Raw genomic sequence first — 13,157 nt, forward strand, 5'->3', positions numbered from 1 at the left:
GACTTCTTCCATGGATTGTGAGTAGTTTACTTGCTAGGGATGTGGTGAAGCATGTTTGAGTGATGGATCATAGCTAATTGGGGGTTTTTGATTGATTTAGCATTGTGATTAAATTGGTTGATTGATTTTGTGCATGTGTGTGATTATTTATAGAGTAGCTAACTTTAATTGTCATACTAGATTGCATTGTGAGTCTACTTTTATACGGACAATTGATTTGTAGCTCGCATTTGTCGATTGAGCTTGGTTAGTGACGTTCCTAGTTAGAGTCTTTCGTAGTTGGTGCTAGCTAGACCTCTAGGAAATAGCTTGTCGAGCTCTTTTGATTGCATTGTCTATCTTCCCTCGCAATACTCGAATTAATCAATCTCCAACCCGATTAGTGTGTGTCCATTGCAAGTACATGTGGATCCTAAATCCCTAATGTTTTGATATATTGATTTACTTTTTTTATTTAGTTGAATTTAGATAACCTACACTACCTCTTACACTTCGAAGTAGCTTGACATTGACCGTAGCAAATTTCCCCCCATTCTTAGTGGTTCGACCCGAACTTGCCTTATTACTAGGTGTAGGCTTGGTTATAAATTTAGTTTGAATGGAGGAATTTTAGTTTCCAACGACTTAGAATCCACCCTCCATCAATAAGTAAGGTAATAAAACAATATAAATTTAAACATAATGGACAAGATATTAAAAAAGTTACTCACTTGATGTAATTTTCAGCTTGGTCATCTTGACAATTAAACAACACATAACGATGTGCTAGAGCCATTGTGTCTGAATCAAGAGTGTATGCCTTCCCTTTCTTCTTACCTTTCTTTTTCATCCCAAGAGGATAACCTGCCTTAGGGAATAAAAGTGATTCTTCATCAACTTCATCAGTTTTCTCTTGACTTTTGTTAAACCACTTAGATTGCTTCTTTACACTAGCATTCAAATACATAGAGCAAAATATCAAGCACTCTTCAGCCAAATAACCTTTTGCTATAGAAGCCTCAGGGCGACAAAACATATGATTTTAACTTTTCGAGGTACCTTTCTATAGGGTACATCCACCAATCATACACCGGTCCACCACGCTTGATTTCATCAACCAAATGAATTGGTAAGTGGATCATTATGTCAAAAAAAGAAGGTGGAAATATTCTTTCTAGTTGACAAAGAGCCTCAACAATTCCTGCTTGAAAGGCAATCTAAATCTTTCGGATTGATGACTCTCTTGCATATTTCCCTAAGAAAGCCACTCAATCTCATAAGAGGTAAATCAACATGCTTTGGTAAATTTTATCTAATTGCTGACGGAAGCAAGTGTTGCATTATTATATGAGCATCATGACTCTTGTACCTTGATATTTTCCCCTCCTTTACTTGTACACACCTTGAAATATTTGATGCACAACCTTAGGCAGCTTTGCCTTCTTCAAAACACTACAAAATATGCTTTTCTCTTCCTTCATCATTGAGAATGATGCTCTGGGCAACAAAACATACCGCTCATCACCTACATCTACAAGATGTAGTTCTTCCCTTATACCCATTTCTTGTAAATCTAATCAAGCCTTATGATGATCTTTTGACTTTCCAGGTATGTCTAACAAAGTTGCGAGCACACTATCACAAATGTTTTTTTCAATGTGCATGACATCAAAATGATGACGACAACCACAATCTTTCCAATAAGGCAAAGTGTGGTAGACAGAGGACTTTCTCCATGGACAATCTACATATTTCCTCTTTGGTTGTAACTTTTTAAACTTGTTTTCCTAGTTTTCCAACAAGCTTGAAATTTGATCCCCTGTTAAAGGATTTGGAGATGTCCTCTGTTCTTTTTCCCCATTAAAAGACTCCATATCATGCAGCCAAGGATGGTTTTCATCTAACCATCGATGACGAGCCCAATAACACAATATGTTACTATTGCTCAAGTGATGATGATCAGTCTTGTAGTCGCTGGTCGTTGATTGTAAAGCTGCATGCATCTTAAATGTTTAACGCTTCTCCGCATCATAGGTGTCCAACCCATACTTCCACAAATCTTTAAGTTCCTCAACCACTTGTTGAAGGTAGACATAAATGTCATTTCGAGGAGAGGTGGGCTCAGGAATAAGGAGAGATAGCATTAAGAATTCTGGCTTCATGCACAATCATGGTGGTAAGTTGTAATTAATTAGAACAATAGGCCTTGTACTATGTTGTGTGCTCATAGTTCGAAATGGATTGAACTCATCACTTGCAAAGCCCAAACGAATATTACGTGTCTCATTAGCAAAATCTGGGTATTTTTGGTCAAACTCTTTCCATGCCTCACCATCAGCAGGATGCCTCAACAACTCATCTTTCTTTCTTTCTTCATCATGCCACCTCATTAGCTCTACTGTTTCTGAACACATGTACAACCTTTGAAGCCTTGGTTTAAGAGGAAAATGCCAAAGAACTTTTTCAGGGACTTGATGCACTTTCTTGGATGGTTAATTGCTAATATCTTCTTGGTATTCAGTCTGTGTTTCTTTCCACCTTGGAGCATGACAAACACGGCAAGACATGGTAGCTTCATGCTCCTTCTAATATAGCATACAATCATTACGACATGCATCAATCTTGTCATAATGAAGACCCAAATCATTTATCAATTTCTTTGCCTCATTAAAAGATTTAGGCAAATTGATGCATCTGGTAACACTTCTCGAAAAAGCTCCAAAAACGCTGAAATTGCTATATTAGTTAACCCATGAGTACACTTCAAAAGGTAAAAACGAATAAGAAATTATAGCTTTGAAATTTTTTTGCACCCAGGATATAACTCTTGTTTACCATCTTCAACTAACTTTTAAAACTTCTTAGCCTCATCATTCGGCTAATCTCCAACACCTTCATACCTTTCTGCCACATCTCTATGAACATCATATATCCGACGTTCAATATCATCATGCATGTCTTCAACATCCCTCTTAGTATTTGATGTTGATGACATGCCCCTTTCATAACAACGCCATCCTTCAGTGCCAGGCTCGATCTCGTTTGCAATCAAATGATTGAACACTGTCTCTTTACGATGCAAAAAGAGGTGATAGCATGCCTTTCACGGGCAAGTAATTTGATCTCCAATTGCTCGTGTAGAGAACGCTTTATTTAAATAATCCTCTACACCTTTCTCATACTCATGACTAGATTGTAAGAAGTTGGTCCAACTACTCATTTCGTCTTCTTTATCTAAATTTAAACATAGTGAATTTAAAGATTTAAAATATTGGCATATAATTTAAACATGTCTAAAAGGAATGACAATATCTATAGAAATAAACACCCTTTTAAAGATTTTAATCTAATAACTTTTAAAGGATTTAGGTTCTGGGTTCGCCTATTCACTTAGACTTTTTTTTTTGCTTGTCATAGTTATTTCTATCCTCTTGGTGATAATTCTCTTTGAAATAGAAAACTAAAACACTTTAATAATAGTTCGTCACATCCAAATAATGAGTTTCTCACTGTAGACATCTACTTTTGGCATCCTGTCCCGATAGGAAGTGCAATGACGATAAATAAAACCATCTTCGTGTTGGATTAACGTGAAGAACACTTATAGATAACTGATTGAATCACAAGAACATAAAAATAAACTAGCCTAACCCAAAAACAAATGCATTAAGGTTCCAAAAACTAAACCCGATCATAATTAGGCTTAAGCCCGAGCTTAAAACCTAAAAATGACGGATTTAGAGGCGCCTAGGTTAAAAATCAATGTAGTCGCAGAGATATCCGCGCGCATCTCACCGAGTCGCGCTGGTCTGGCGCGCGCAACTGACAAGGTTGCGCGCAACAGCTAGTGATGCGCTTGCGAAAGATTCAAAATTTCATAGAAGTATGAAATCAAATCTTACTATAATACCGCGCGCAAGAAAATCAGTTGCGCTGCCTATAGGAGCGCAACCTAATTACCTGCGCTGGGATGCCGCGCGCAACTCATTCAGATGCGCGCGACACCTGTTGTGGAAAAATGTTCAAAACCCTAATCGTACCCATTCCCTATAATAGGGGCTTAATACGAGGCTCAAAGGGACATAAATTAAGCTAAAACACTGGCGGAAACTTTGTGAACTTGTGTGCTACCAAACCCTCTTTTCCTAAACACTCACCCCCTTTAATACTTATTACTACGGTGGAGGTTCCCGGACATGAAGGAGTCCATAAGTGTTCTAAACGAAGATCTAGCAAAGAGAAGTGGTAAATTCCCGAGCACTTAGATCAATCACCTTTGTTTTGTTGTTTAAAACAACTTTATTAATTAATTAGTGTTGTTTGATCACTTTAACCGGACTTTTGATTAATTAATTTCACATAGTATCTTGCGTTAAATAAGAATAGAATTGAATAATTAATTGTTGATTGATTACCTAAGCTAAGGCGAATCTTGTTTATTTTGTTTAATTCACGAATATTGATTGAATAAGAATAACGACTTTTGCAATGTAATTCCTACGTGATTAAGACGTGTAAATAAATCAACTAACTTAGTTTTAGGTATCACGTTGCATATATTGTTTGGTGATGAAATTGTGAAAAAGGAAGAGCTAGAAGAGGCCGTAACTAGGGCTATGATAGCGATTCCTCCCTAAAAGGAACGTTATGTTAGTACCCTCGCTCCTGAACTCACTTCTGGTACACGTAGACCAATTTGGGCATGGGTAAACTTACGATTCGTGCTAATTATCCCTTGAACTCTACTTGGGAGAAAGGCATGAACGAGGTTTATGAGTTTTCCTAAAACGCATTGGCGACTCCTACTTGTTTCTTACAAAAAAGCATGATGAAAGGATCATTTCTAATTCAAGATCCCCCAAAGAGTCAGGAATTCAAATCCTAATACACCCTAACAAGTGTAAAGTCCTAGGCTTTTAAAGGGCCATAGACATTTAAGGAGAAGGATTCCCTACGATGGGAACACCCTCCTTACACTCACCCATTATCACATTACCACATACTATGATGTATACAATGAAAGATTTAGGAAAAAAAAATGACGTAAAGAGGTTCAAAAGTTCTGCACACTATCTACATGAAAAAAAAAAAAAAAAAAAACTCAGTTCATACTTAAGAAAACTACAACATACTCTAGTTCAATGCTTGTTCTTCTTCTTGCAATTATCAATATGCTTAATTTTACAATGAAACCTCTACTTCTATCTCTAATTTTCTTTACAAGATATAATTTCCTTTTTTATTTTAATTGTTGGGTGCCTGAATTTCTTTTCATTCTGGTATATGGTGGTGGCAATTATGTTTATGGATCATATACTATGTTAATTTAACTGATCAATTCAAAACATGCCATGTTTTTCCAGTTTAATTGCATCATGTCTCAACTTCTTTTTACATCAGGTAGCACGCTTACATATATACCAAGTATATGAACCAAATTTTGAGAGGTTTTTTCTGTTTTTAGAACTTACTGTATCAAGTTATCAGACATAATACTCTGCCTTTCAGATTAGTTTTTACACTTTCTTTATTCATTTCAATGTTGACAGTAATAATACAATCACCTTGGTGAAACAAGAACATGTAGAGCTGATGGCTGATCTTATACTCAATAGTACAATATCCATTTGACTAAAAAAACATAACAATGTTCGTTCGGTTTTTACTGTATACATAAAACAACTAACAATAGTTCTAAAACTTCTCACACAATGCAAACAAGGTTTAGAAGTAGCAACTACAATGTCCTCTACGACATGCCTGAACTCAAAAAAAAAAGAAGCCAATAACACACAATTAAATTCAGAATCAACAAACCAAACTCCAAATAAAAAAATTCAATAAAAAAACAAAAAATAGAACAACATTAAACACAAAGCCAATAACCGTTCACAATTCAATCGAAAAATAAACTCTTTATTTCATACATTCTTGAAATTTAAAGATTAAATAACCAAAAAAAAAATAGAAAAATAAAACATCCATCACAAATCAGAAAGTACCTGAAATTAGAATTACAAATTCAATGCAAACCCCAATATCACGATTAAATTGCCCGAGACGACTTGATTTCTAATGAAATTGCGCGAGACGACTGGTTATCTAAAGAAACTTATGATGAAATTGCGCGAGAAGACTAATTTTCTGATGAAACTTATGATGAAATTGTGGAGATGACTGATTTCTGCTGAAACCTAATCGAATGTTGCTGCTATGGCTTGTTGACTTGGGAATGAAGATGAAATAAAATTTTGAGATATTACAATTTTGTTTTCCTTTTTTGTTTTTTTTTTTGTTTTTATTAATCAGGCGGTTTTGGTCAAATTGGCTTTTTTTAACGAATTCACATATATATGGAGATTTTTAACACTTTTTTTTTTTTTTTTTAATTTCAATGTTTAATTTATTTTGTTTTCTAAAAAAAATTAAGGTAACATCTATTAGTGTTACCATAAAATGCTACCTATTTTAAAAGTGTTACTTTGAAATGTTACATTATGTGTTACATTCTAATAATGTGTTACCAAAGTGTTACTTATTAATCTAATATTTTGCATTTCAAGAAGTGTTAATAATTATGTGTTTCATAAACTCAATTATACACTAGTGTAATTAACATTAAGGCATGTAGAAATTGATGATTTTTTGAGAGCAGCCTTAGATTATAGGAGTCTAGAAATCCATTGTTTCAAGTTTGATTATGATGAAATCTGTCCTCTGCCAAAAGAATTTGGTGCTATTTTTGTCTTTCCTGCTAGAGTTCTCGTTGCAATGCCTACTCTACGTGAGTAATATTACAAGGATTTTGAGCGTCATCTAAATCTAACAGACACAAATTTAAATAAAACTGTGTGAGGTAAAGAAGTAGATCTAGAAAAGCTTGCAAATTTATATTTTAATCGTCCTGTCTCTAAATCATATTATGTATACCGTAGGAGGGCTTTATATTTTATGCAGGTTTAACAAGCTTTTATTTGCAAATGGTAGAGTAGGACATGCTAGTCTAGTTTCTATGCTTGTGAATTTGGAAGATCCCCTATACCTACTTCCCTTGGAGAAACTCTGTGTGGCCTTAATGAAGCAAAATCTGACCGAAAAGCCGTCATTAAGGGCTCTCTAGTAATATTGTATGTAAAATAGGTTTCGCGTAAACACCGTGACACATGGCGTGCACCGTGTCACAATATGCTATGCCGCACCACAGTGATGTGTGCTGTAATACGGCACTGTTTCCCGTGTCACGGTGTGTATGTCGTGTAATCTTTGAGTTATTATTTTAATGCGATACAAACCATCTGCGTTTTTTTTTCTTTTTTTTTTTTCCTGATTTTGTTGATAGAATGCTTGGAACTCTTTTGAAGCCCCTGACGTAATTGAAAAATATGGTCCCTATAATCTAGTTCGTAGGAAGAAAAACTACTCTATAAACATGTCTTATGATGAATGGAAGTTGTTCTTTGCGAAGATTGAATTTTCCATTCGATGGGTGGTGCCTTGGTGGAGGCTTACTAAGATGGTTGGGACGAATGGTAATCCGTATTGTTGTGTTCCTAGTCCTTAAAAATTGACTTTTTATTGCCCTTCTTTATTGATGCGACAGTATGGACTTGAACAAGTAGTTCCACGCTATAATTATAGAACTCGTGAAGTATCATTGCCTGAAAATAATGTTCACAAGTACGAGACATATTGGATTGGAAGGCCTATGTGGACCATTTCTGCGAGTAACAGACCCCCTCCACTCTTATTGATGCGGGAGCATCCTTGAAACCTACAAATTATATGGCTATACGATTCGCTTAGTGGCATTTAAGGCTCAATCAACATTTTGGGTGAATTCTCTTTGTTATGAAGTGGTTTAGGTGTATAAGAGCAATCTTTGTGTCTTAATTTTACAATTGATGGTTGAAGATAAAGCATGGGAACAAGGATGAGAAAGAAAAGCTTTTACTTGGTAACAAAATGCAATACACAATTTCATTCAGCCATATCTCATTCGTTACAAGAAATTTTCTGGTGACTCAAGTTGGAGGTGAAAGTAGTGTTCAAGAGCTTTCCATCGACAGGTCACATGCTAAATTTAAGCAAGAAACGAAGAAGTTATGAATGTTTGAAGTTGAGCTGTCCAAGTAGTCGTGAGGAGCGCCCGCTCCCCTTATAAGGAGCGCCCGCTCCTGACAATGGAGCGCCCGCTCCTATGGGTGTCACTTGAAGTTTCAGTAGTGTGGATCGCCCGCTCCTACCCTTTAGAGCGACCGCTCCCAAAGCCCTATTTCGAGCGGACAACTTCTTTCTTTGTGCTTTTTCTTGCAATCTTTTAATCTTGGACTTTCATTTGTAATCCAAGGGTTATAATTTAAAAATTTTAGGGTTTATTTGTAAAGTTTTTTAAATCGGGCTAAGCTTTCTTTTGGGAAAGACTTTTGCTTAACTTTAAAATCAATGCAATTTTCTCTCTCTACCCGTAATTTTTGTGATTATTTGCTTTCTTCGTGATTGCAACTTTGTAATATTTGTGGTTACACCTTAATCCTAGCTTTACTTTGGGTTAGCTTTGATTAAGACCCCCTATTTCATGTATCTTGGTGATTGTTGAGATAGGTTTATCTTGTTTTGTTGATTTGAAGTTGTTATTATATGATTTTCCCCCCTTTTTCTTGGTTTTCTTGGTTATTTCATATCAATTTGGTATCAGAGCTAGGATATTAGCCTAGAAAGATCATTTCATTTGAATTTCTCTTTCCCTTCTCAAAAGATCTCATTTTTTCCCACAAAATTTGAAATTTTCTCTCAAAGATACAAGTTTTCTATCTAGAAATATGGTTGATAGGTACTTTTATGAAGACGATGAAAGTTATAATGAGCAATCTAGATTAGATGCTCTAGAGAGGAAGTTTGATAGACTTTTTGATGTTTTGTAGAATAGAAGAAGTCCTAGAAGATGGAAAAGTCCAAGTGGAGAAGATGGTTCTCACTCTCCTCAGCGGAGAAGGGAACACCACCAATGACGGCACGAGGATAACCGTGACCGAGACATCAATTTGCAACTTCCGGACTTCGAAGGTAATCTTGATCCTAATGAATTTTTTAATTGGATTAGAACTATGGAGAAATTGTTTGATTGCAAAGGCTATAATGATGAAAAACATTGTAAATTGGCCATTATTAAACTTAAGAAACATGCATATTTGTGTGAGAATTTTAAGAATTGTATGAGGATTAAGGGAAAAACAAATATTACATCTTAAGAGAAATTAAAGAAACACATGAGTCGAGCTTTTGTTCTTAGAGCATATTGCATGATGTTTCTGTTATGTTGAATGCTCTCAATCAACGATCTATGTTGGTTAAGAAGTATACAAGGGAGTTTGAATATCTCCCTATTTCAAGTGGGATTGAAGAGGCCCCAAAATATAAGATTGCTAGGAACATTGGTTGTCTTAAGAGGAAGCTAAGACAAAAGGATGATATTCATGCCCATAGATGTTTTGATCATGTGGTGCAAAAAGCTTTGAACTATGAGAAGTTTTCCAAGGTGAATAGTGCTAGTGGGTATTCTAAACCCTCTTTCAAAAATCCTTGTGCATCAAAGGGTGAGACACACAAGCCTTTGCCATCTATGATGGAAGAGGCTATGTGAAAAATTAAAGCTCCTAGTATTGATGAAGATATATCTACACCACATTTTCCACTTGATCATCAGAGAGACTATGGTCTACCAATCTATGATGAAGAAGTATTATTTGATGTCGAGTCAACAAACTACAAAGAGGCATTACCGATTATGATCTTGAATGAAGTAAAAATGGAGTCCATATTTCATGTTGATGATTATTTGTCTCCGACTTATAAGAATCTCATAAGTAAGGTATATAATTCTATTCTGATGAGCGTCATTTATGGCGCTCAAAAGAATAATATTTAGGTTCATTTTCTATATTTTCTTTCATTATTTTAATATAATTTTCTTAGTTTTATTTGGTTTTCCGTATTTATAACTCATTTTGGTTTTTCGTTTACTTTTATGACTTTTTCATGATTTTTGTTCTTATTTTGCTATTTTAGTTTAGTTTCAATTCATTTTGCTATTTTAGTTTAGTTTCAATTCATGATTTTTGTTCTTATTTTGCTAAACTTTGGGGCTTGAATTCACATCACTTAGCCTACCCAGCCTAAAGAGTCACCATCTCGACTCTTCTAACATTTCTTTCCATCACAATAACCTTTGCAGCTAGCCTTAGTATCACCTTCACACACTTCTTTCAAACATACATAGCCATATCATCTTTCCCTTAGGAACCTTTTACCATGAAATCTTGTTCCCCTACCGCACATGCTTCATCATATTTCAAGACAACATTCATTAAAAGAAACATTGTATACTTGCTTAGCTTCCTGACCTAAGCAAAATTCATTGTTTCACGCATCGCATAACATGCTTAGCAACATTTATAAATCAAAATATGGGATTATACAAAGCATATCGTGCTTAGCTCCTTAACCTAAGCAACATTCATTATGTAATACTCAACAATCACTTCATCTATATACGTGCTTAGCTTCAAGACCTAAGTGACGTTCATCAAGATTGTTCTTCATACATTATGTGATGCTTAGCTTCCTGACCTAAGCTACATACATTACTGTGCTTAGCTTCACGACCTAAGTGCTAACATTGATTGTGTCACATGATGTAATCTTCCTTAGCCTCCTAGCCTAAGAACATTCATCATGCATACATTTTATTTTTAAGACGAGCGAGTCAATTTCACAAGAAGAAAATCCATGCGATTCTTCTCGCTTTGCTCAACAAAGAAGTTCAAAACTTCTCCCTGTATTCATGTCTTTTCTTTTGGAGAAGTTCAAAAACTTTTTCAAAATTTTCTCAGCAATGAAGTTCAAAACTCCTTTCCTTTTTTCATCTTTCTTCTTTTCGGGAAGTTCAAAAACTTTTTCAAAATCTTTATCGAGGAAAGTTTAAAAACTCTGATCGACTTCATTTTTCACGCCTTTCTTTTTCGGGAGAAAATCGGTACCCTCCACTCATTACAAAAAATGACGAAAATTTTTGCTTTTGCATTTCATTTGCTTGTGTCTGCACACAAACTCAAACTACACACAGTCACAAGTCATACAGACGTCATGTCATGTCAAGTCAAGCTAAATTAAGTCAGTTAGTCAATTTAATCACAGTCTAATGAGTCCATTGGCAAATTTTATTTTGTAGTTCTAAGTTACATCCCACATTCGAGGATAAGAGAACCATTTATAGGCTACGTTCAGGGACAAACAAACCATCTACTGCCCACGTTCGGGGATAAGCGAACCATCTACAGCCCACGTTCGGGGACAAGTGAACCATATACGGCCCACGTTCGGGAATAATCGAACCATCATCATCATTAAATACTTAGTGATCATATTTCAATATGCAACTCGAGACAGAGTAGCTCACGATAGCTTTTCCTGAGGCGACGAAGCTATCTTTATCCAATAGGCTGCTCGAGGCGGAGTAGCTCATGATAGCTTTTCCTGAGGTGAGGAAGTTATCTTCATCCAATAAACTGCCCGAGGCGGAGTAGCTCACGATAGCTTTTCCTAAGGCGAGGAAGTTATCTTCATTCAATAGGCTGCTCGAGGCGAGGTAGCTCGAGATAGCTTTTCCTAAGGCAAGGAAGCTATCTTCAATCAGACAAGTTTTTTACCAGGCGTAGAAAATTGTTGGTCGTTGCCACCGACCACTCAAGGAAAAGAAGTCAGCGATTACAACATTCCCGAGGCGAGGAAAAATCATCATCTAACAGCGTTCCCGAGGTGGGGAAAATCATTTTCTGGCAGCATTCAAGAAACGAGGAATCATCATCAAACAGCATTCCCGAGGCAGGGAAAGTCATCATTTAACAGCATTCCAGATGCGTGGAATCATCTTCAAACAGCATTTCAGAGGCGTGGAATCATCATCTAACACCATTCCCGAGGCCGGGAAATATTATAATCTAACAATGTTCCAGAGGCGTGGAACCATCATTCCCGAGGAGGGGAAAAATATCACAATAGTCTTCATCCGGTGGATTTCTATAGGCATAGAAAACTGCCAAACATATTTGTTGCTGATACATTAGCGTCAGATACGCATTCTATACTGTTCAATCTTTTATCAAAAGAACTAACATTTTTCTGCAGGTATCAACGTATACAAAGTGATTTAGGATCGCAGAAAGTCTTAAATCATTCTTCGTCCCAATCAACTACTTAGACTATCGTTTTCAAAACTGACGTTTCTATAAACTCAGCCAAAGTGGGGGCATCTATAGATAACTAAAAATGTCTCCCCAAAACCAAACCCAATGATGAACAACCTTTCACTGCCATTATTGTTTAAGTTGAGTATTTAATCTTAGAGTGCTTAAATCCATATTCAATCCTAATACATTTCATAAACCAACCCAATTCCTAGCCCATTTCCCCAAACCATAACTTATTTTTCTCTTTTGTGCCTTTAAACCCTTGAAATCACTCATTTCGTGTCCTTTTTATAAAAACGTTTAGACTAGTTTATTTTGGTCCATAATCTGGGTCCAATTATTGAATATTTGGATAGAGCTTAAATACTAAACTAAACCCAAATCGAACCTAAGCCTACCCGCACGTTCTAGCCGGCGTGAAGCAAACAGTTTTTCCCATCCTTCCCCCTGTCCACTGATAGGGACTCTCTAGCAAAATTTAATTTTGAACACGCCTTCTCCGAGTCAATGGAGGCGCTGTCAAAAGATGATGAATCAGAGTCAGCATTAGAGCTAACGTCCAAGTTGGGGGCTCATCCGACACCGAATTATTCGGCCTGGGAACTTGTCGATCATTATCAGACTCCTCTAAAATAGAGGAGCCTGGGGTGCTAGTAGCACTAGGCGGATTATCATAAACTTCGGCAACAGGCGCCCTAATGGAGCTTTCTGAGTATACGGTCGAGCTTTCCGAATGGTACTAGGTACCATCCGTCGTATACGTCCTACTGGTTTGCTTCGTTCTGGCCATGGTGTCCTGCACAGCCACAGACACGGTCGAATTTGGAGAAGTTCTCAAAGGGGAGTCCTTGAATAAGCATTCGACACTCCTAGTTCTAGATTCAGCCGTCCCCAGTGACCAGTTAATCGCTAATCTAGTCCGTGCCGGGTGCG

Source organism: Chenopodium album, chromosome 17 (assembly GCF_948465745.1).
Source record: "Chenopodium album chromosome 17, dcCheAlbu1.1, whole genome shotgun sequence".
NCBI classification, from domain to species: domain Eukaryota; kingdom Viridiplantae; phylum Streptophyta; class Magnoliopsida; order Caryophyllales; family Amaranthaceae; genus Chenopodium; species Chenopodium album.